This window comes from Notamacropus eugenii, chromosome 3, assembly GCF_028372415.1.
Source record: "Notamacropus eugenii isolate mMacEug1 chromosome 3, mMacEug1.pri_v2, whole genome shotgun sequence".
Lineage (NCBI taxonomy): Eukaryota > Metazoa > Chordata > Mammalia > Diprotodontia > Macropodidae > Notamacropus > Notamacropus eugenii.
The window spans coordinates 260,039,324-260,046,557 of NC_092874.1; the positions used below are offsets into that span (position 1 = coordinate 260,039,324).

A 7,234-nucleotide genomic window follows, 5' to 3' on the forward strand; every position below is an offset into this window, starting at 1 on the left:
GGTCTTAACAAGCAAGTGCTGGCAGATGAACATATTGCACATTGTCTACAAGTCCAGCATGCTTCAATGTGACTTGATTATTGTTTAATGTGACTATACTATTTGGTTACACGATGCAATATTGTGTCATCAAAATTTCAATGCAGGAAAAACCCCACAAATTTATAATAAATTATTAAATTTAAGATGCATCATTAAAAACATGTCTTTTTGAAATGATGAAATAAATAATGAAAAATCATTAAATGGCTACAGATTTCCAGCAGGGTGCTGAGTAATTTTTTTAAATGGGGTGTAGACCAAATAACTTAGGGAACATCTGCTTTAAAGGAAGGTCCATTTCACTTTTGTCTTTGAATTCTCAGTTTTTGGCACAGAAACTTAAAATGTATTTGTTGATTGATTGACTCAGACCTAATTGTGAGATTTGCCTTAGTGACATCTTTTCCCAATATCTGTTTCTAAGTTCCTATATATGAGGATAGTTTTTCTTTTCCTTTTTAAAATCTTGTTTAAGTACTTACTTAAATTTTTTATTAACATTCCATCTCAACAATTCATAACCTTGAAGTTCTTTGAGTTGACTATAACCTCCAGTCTTCTAGCTGTATTTTTGCCTCATCCCGTCTCATTTTATTTTTTCTCCTCATCACTATCTTACAATCAGTTTGTTCCCCTCCCAAATCCCCCCCCGCCTTTCCTAGGCCATCTTTTCTGCTCTGACTTCACTTTTCTCCTTTTAAAATCTCTCCTCATTAGTTAAACATTTCAACCTTATACTCTCATCAATCATTGAGTCCTTTGCCCCAGTGGCCTATTGCCATTCATCCATTTCTTGACCTACAGCTCTGGATTATTTCCATCATCTGCCTCCTCTCTTTCCACTCAAATACAGCTTGAACACTGCTGGAAGAAATCGCACAACCATAGTGACTGTGTTTACAGCAAATTTGTGTCACTCTATGTCTCTTACTGCAGTAAAGCAATATTTTACTCCTCCCTGACCTCTGTTCTACTTGTCTTAGCAACTATCCAGGTCCTCCCTTCCCTTCTCAAGTTTCCTACATTAACATCTCCTGCCTTCCTCTCAGCACAAATCCTTGTCTAATACTTCATTAAAGAAATGAAGTCATTTGTTATGAGCTTTCTGTCTTCTCTGATTTCACTTTTTAGGAACCTTAGTATTATCTTCCTTTTTCTCTCTTTGCTCCTGTGTTGGAGCATGACACGGCCCTTTTTAATGCTAACACCAGTACTACCTAATTGTCAGTCTCTCCCTGTCCACTGGCTCCTTTCCTATGGCTTTCAAACAGGCCCAGATCTCCTGCATTTAAAAAAAACACATAAAAAAACCTTTTGCTTTACACTATTATGGTAAGTGCCTTAAGCCCTTGGCACTAGACCTGGCACATAGTAGGCACTTAATAAATGCTTTCTGATTTGTTGATTTTAGTCTTATCTTTTAGTCTTCTCCACCATCACAGCCAAACTCCTAGAAAAATCCAACTGTCTATACTTTTTGCTTTTATTTTCTCACTTCTCATTCATTTCTCACCTTCTTGTGATCTGGCTTCCATTTGGACCACTTGATGGAACCTTTTTCTCTGAGGTCACCAGTAGCCTCTTTTTTGCTAAGTCCAATGACCTTTTGTCAGGCTTTGTTCTCTATGCAGTGTTTGATACTATTGCCAACAGGTTCCTCCTGGATATTCCCCCTCCTTGAGTTTTTGTGATATCATTTTTCTCTTTATACACATTATCCTCCTTTGTTGGATCAACAACCATGTCCCATTCCCCAGGTATAATTGTACCCTAAGGCTCTGTCCTATGCCCTCCTTTTCTCTTTATGCACTCTCTAATCTAATCTCATCTGCTCTGTTGGATACAACTGTCACATCTATGTTGATGACTCCAAATGTATAGATCCAACTCTCATCTTTTTTCTGAGACTTCCACATCTCCAAATGCCAGCTTGATCACCTGGATATCCCTTAGGTATATCAAACTTAATGATTCCAATATAAAACTCATTTTTTTTTATCTATACCCATCCCTATTCAGATTTCCATTTTTTTTTCTTTCTGTTGAGGACACCACTAAATTTCCTATTACTTAGCTTCACAACCCAGGAGTCATCTTTTGGCTCTTTGCTCTTATTTAACACCCCCTTTCCACGTAGTATGTTGTAAAATCATAGTGATTTCACCTCCTCAACATCTATCCATTTCTTTCTCTAGACCTAGGCTATATAAACCATACATACATTAGTCTAGGCTTCATCTTTTCTTATCTGAAATGTTGCAATAGTCTATTTACTAATCTCCTTGCATCCAGTCTGTCTCGTCTCCAGCTCATCTTCCACGCAAATGCAAATTTGTATTCCTAAAATGTAACTCAGACTTCATCACCACCCTGCTCAACAAACTTCAGTTCTCTATTGCCATTAGGATAGAATATAATGTGTTATTTCTCATTCAAAGCACTCCACCATTTAGTTGCAACCCATCTTTCTTTCTTTAAAAAAAATCCAAATTGTATTTTTTCAATTAAAATCTATTTTCTTTCTCTCTTAGTCCCCATTCCATTGTAAAAAAAAAGATAGAAAAATAGAACCCTAGTAACAAATATTCATAGTCAAGCTAAACAAATATTGCATCAGCCATGTCCATAAAAATGTATTTCTTGTTCACCACTCTAAATCCATCAGCTCTCTGTCAGGAGGAAAGTTTTGTCTTCTGAATGGAAGTTGGTCATTAGCTGATCAGAGTTCTTAAATTTTTCAAAACTGTTTTTTTTTACAGTGCTGTTATTGTAGTTTTCCTCTAATTTTGCTCATTTCAGTCTTCATCAGTTCATGAGTTTTCTCAGGTTTTGCTGTTTTCCAATTTCATTTCTTATGACACAATACTATTATATCACTTTCATATACTGTAATTTGTTTAAACATCCCCTAAATGATGGGTACTTCCATTGTTTTCAGTTCTTTGTTGCTACAAAAAGAACTGCTAGAAATATTTTTGTATAAATTAATCCTTTTTTTCCCTTTGTAAAAAATTCCTTTGGGGTACAGGACTATTACTGTGTTATTACTGGATAAAAGAATAAGTACAGTCTGGATGGAGTTTCAAATTGTTTTCCAGAGTTGACTAGTCTACCCTTCAAGACTATTTACATATCACTTTCCCTCAGGTACACTATGCTCCATCAAAATAGACTTACTCAATATTACATATATATAGCTTTTCATTTCCCAGCTCTACTTTTGTACTCTGTTCCAGATGCATGGAATGCCCTTTCCTTACCTTTATGTCTTGGAATCTATAGCTTTCTTCAAGGTTCTACTCAGATGCTATCTCATTTAAGAGACATTTCCTGATTCCTACAGTGGTTTATTGCCTTCCCACCCCAAATCACTGAGTGTTTATTTTGTATTTATGCTATATTTACTATTCTGTGAACATGTTACATTCCCAAAGATCAGTACTGTCTCAATTTTGTATCTGTTTGATACACAGTTCCTGTCGCATAGTATGTACTTCATACATGCTATCAGTTGATCAGTCTCCTCTGGTTTAGTTTGGCAAGAGAACCATCAGTGGGGGCTCTTGAGCTATAGTTTTTAATAGATACTACACTAAATGAGCTGTCAACTTGGAATCACTTTTTAGGGGCCCACCTTTGAGAGAAACCCAGGCTATAGCTATAAAAACATTATTATTGCCTACTATCCTCACAGTCATATCAGAACGACAGGTCCTCAATTCGACCTGACCTCAGAACTTGGTATACAGCAAGCAAGGAATAGGACTTGGTTGTCAGAATGCTCTGTTTTTGTTTTTCCATTTCCTTTTGGCAGTTTTTTTATTTGAAACTGATGGTTAACATGGTAAAGCAGAGAGAAAGAATGATGTATGTGTGAGGTGTCTTAATTTTAGAGAACTGTCCTAAATCAACCAGACACACTTATCTACAAATAAGCAAAAGAATGATGCTCAAATGAAAATAAGTCCCTGTCAATGGCAGGAGAGTCAGTGTGGCATGGAAGACCAATGCTTGAATTCTAGCTCTGCTGCCCTCTTAGGTCTCAGTTTCCTCATCCATAAAATTAGGCCTTTGGACCAAATGGATTCTAAGGCCCCTTCCAGCTCAGTATCCTGTGATTAGCAGGACAGAATCTTGATGTCTTCTCCTTAAGGAGGTGGTAATGGTGCTAAGGACTTGGAACATAATGAAGTCCACCCCATGGGAGTAATTCAGGGGAGGTAGACACCCACAGATATAGCTACTTGTTTGGACAAACTTGTGGACAGCTCTCTTGTTGAAAACAAAAAGGGCACAGGGGAAATAGCGTGGGATCCTGGGGAACGTGAGGGCTTTGGTAATTTGCTTGCAGAAAATGTAACTTTCTTTGTCTTCCTTCCTCTTAAATAACAAAGCTTCCTTTTGCCAGGCTACTGAGCTGCCCATGGGAGAGACTTCTTCAGATTTCTGAGGGAAGGGCTGAGTCAAGGAGAAGTACTCCAGATCCCCTCCAGAGTAACCCAGATTATTCATGTCATGTGAATTTCTGTCATAAGGTTTAGACCAGGTATCCTTAATGTTTGTATCATAGACCTATTTGTCAGTCAGTTGAAATTGATGAACTCCTTTGAAAGGTGTTTTTTAAAGCATAAAATTAAATATATAGCATTACAAAGGAAACTCATGATATTGAAATGTAATTATCAAAATAGAAAAAAATAATCATGCCTGTAATAATTGCTTCTGGGGAGGTTAGGACTGATGGACTTCTTAAACTGAACTGCAGTAGGCTAAAAGAGGTACCTGTGTTGTCTGGCAATGTTCTTATGAATGTTGTAAATATGGGAATGGGTAGCAGGCTACTTAAGTAGATGTGAATTGGATCGGATTGGAAATAGAACCCATAAAGGTTCCTGTGGGCATCAGTAGTGGGATAGGACCACTGTATTTCCAGCCTGACTGAGATAGGAAGACCTAATCTCCAAGAAAACCTAACTAAATGATATCAAAGCAAACAAAGATAAATGTTTGTGGACCCCAGTTTAAGAACCTCTGGTTTAGACACATTTGAAACAGTTTCAATGGTAAACCTTTTATTCGTATTCAGTGATAAGTCCACCAAACACACACAGTTATTTTATGTCCTTGACTTCTAGTGTCTCTGGAATTATGACCTGCAATTGACATTAAAATTCTTATCCTCTAAAAATAATTTAAAAAACCAAACACAGCTATCCTGATCCTTCTTAAAATGCTGGTAACAAAACCACAGCAGTATTGTCAGTCCCAACATAGACAACTGGAATCGCAGTGTCATGGAAACAGAGAAGTCCTTGAAATAGAACAGAAACTGGGTCCTGTTTGTGTGTAAACAAGCTGTTAGAGTTGAAGAGGTCTTTTTTAAAAAATTATTCTTTAAATAATAATCTTGATTCTCCGTTTAGTAAGGAGGAAACTGGTTATTGTTGAAGTAAAGAAAATAAAAAAGAAAAACCCTGGATCTTCTTAATGCAGTGGATGAGAGGAAGATTTCCTTTCTCCTACCCACTACCCCAGAGATGGTCATCTGTTTACCTCTTCATCTACCTGGAGTGTGAGTTGGCTGCAGATAACTCTTTCAAAGAGAAAAAGTTAAACATTACTTATAATATCATCTTCATTTTTCCCCACTGAGGCAAATTAGCATTTAAAATTAAGACCCTGTCCCTTTGAGAGTAGAAACTAAATTAATTGAATAAAAATCAATAATAAAACAATAATCTTTACCTATAGGAAATATTTTGGAATTTACTGGAAATTTTCCAGCAACACCTAATTAATTCATTTTAATTTACCTAAAAAGGATTTTTAACAGAATACATACATACATATATATATATATATATTCATGTTTTCCACAAAGAACTAACATATAGAACGGTTTCTTTGAGTAAGTTGTGTACAATTGACTTCAATTAAAATTTGTTTATAAAGTTAAACTTAACCATCAAAAAGTTCAAATATGCCAAGATAGAATCGTTGTTTTTTCTAATTCTCTTTTCTCAACTCAGCATCATTTTATGTCTTCTCACATCTTCAAATTCTTTATATCTATCATTTTTAACGCCATCTTTGTCATTCATATACTAGCAATTCTATAATTATTCCTCAATTGCTAGGTACATGTTTTGTTTCTAGTTCTTTTCTCTTACAAATACAGATAGGTCTCTGTCTCCCTGTCTCTCTGTCTCTGTCTCTGTTTTTCTCTCTCTTTCTCTCTGTTTCTCTCTGTCTCTGTCTCTGTCTCTCTGTTTCTGTCTCTGTCTCTCTCTTTCTCTCTGTCTCTCTCAAGTAGATAGCAAGTTTTTTTGGTGAAAGCAGAAAGCAAATAGATCAAAAAGAACCAAATATGGTGGGGGTTGGAAGAAAGGATGTTGGTAACTCTGAAAATGTAGTTAGTTGCTTCAGGGGCAAGAGGATGATTTTCACATTGAGTTAGTTAGGGAGTTCTCTGTGGAAAGTGGAGTTGTTCTCAACCATTCAGCACCATCCAGACTAGCTCTTCATAGTTGATACAACTGTTGGTGTGCTCATGCCCTCCCACCAACACTTCCACTTTCCTCTGAAATCTTCTCACCCAGGGTGATGAGAATGTGTTGTGTTTCAGCCGCCATGACTGTAGCATTCCCTTCCTTATGAAACACCCAAAGCCCTTCTACATGGTCTTCATAGGTGCCCTGGTCCTTATTCTTTTCTGCAGTCTGCAGCATTGCCAGAAAGTGTTCAAAGCTGAGCATCTTCACATTCATCTCATTATTCTTGGGATTCCCTAAGACCTTGAACACCTCAGCATTGGGAGGGTTCTGGCCCAGGGCTCACATCGCATCTACACACTGGCTGTATGAGATCTTTCTACCCCGTGTTGGTCAAAAGCTGGAGGGCCTTCTTGAACTCTGCTATCTGACCCTCTGTGAAGTCACACATCTTGGTCGAGCAACTCGCTCATACTGCTGTTATCGTGTGTAATCCTCCTTTTTCAATAACTTCTTGACATTCTGAGCAGTGGGATCACCAGTTCAGAGGATATAAACTGCTTTATAACTCTTAATGTGCAATATCATACTACTTTCCAAAGAGGTTGTAACAATTTACAACTTCATTAGTAGTATAATAGTATATGTTTCTTCACAATTTCACCAGCATTGAATGTTATCATTTATAAATATTTTTGCCA

The 7,234-nt window shown here is 36.9% G+C and overlaps 1 pseudogene; it reads right to left on the minus strand.

Moving 5' to 3' along the window:
- Positions 1-6,532: 6,532 nt before the first annotated feature.
- On the minus strand, positions 6,533-6,984 carry LOC140531512 (myosin light polypeptide 6-like; annotated as a pseudogene).
- Between the last annotated feature and the right edge of the window lie 250 nt (positions 6,985-7,234).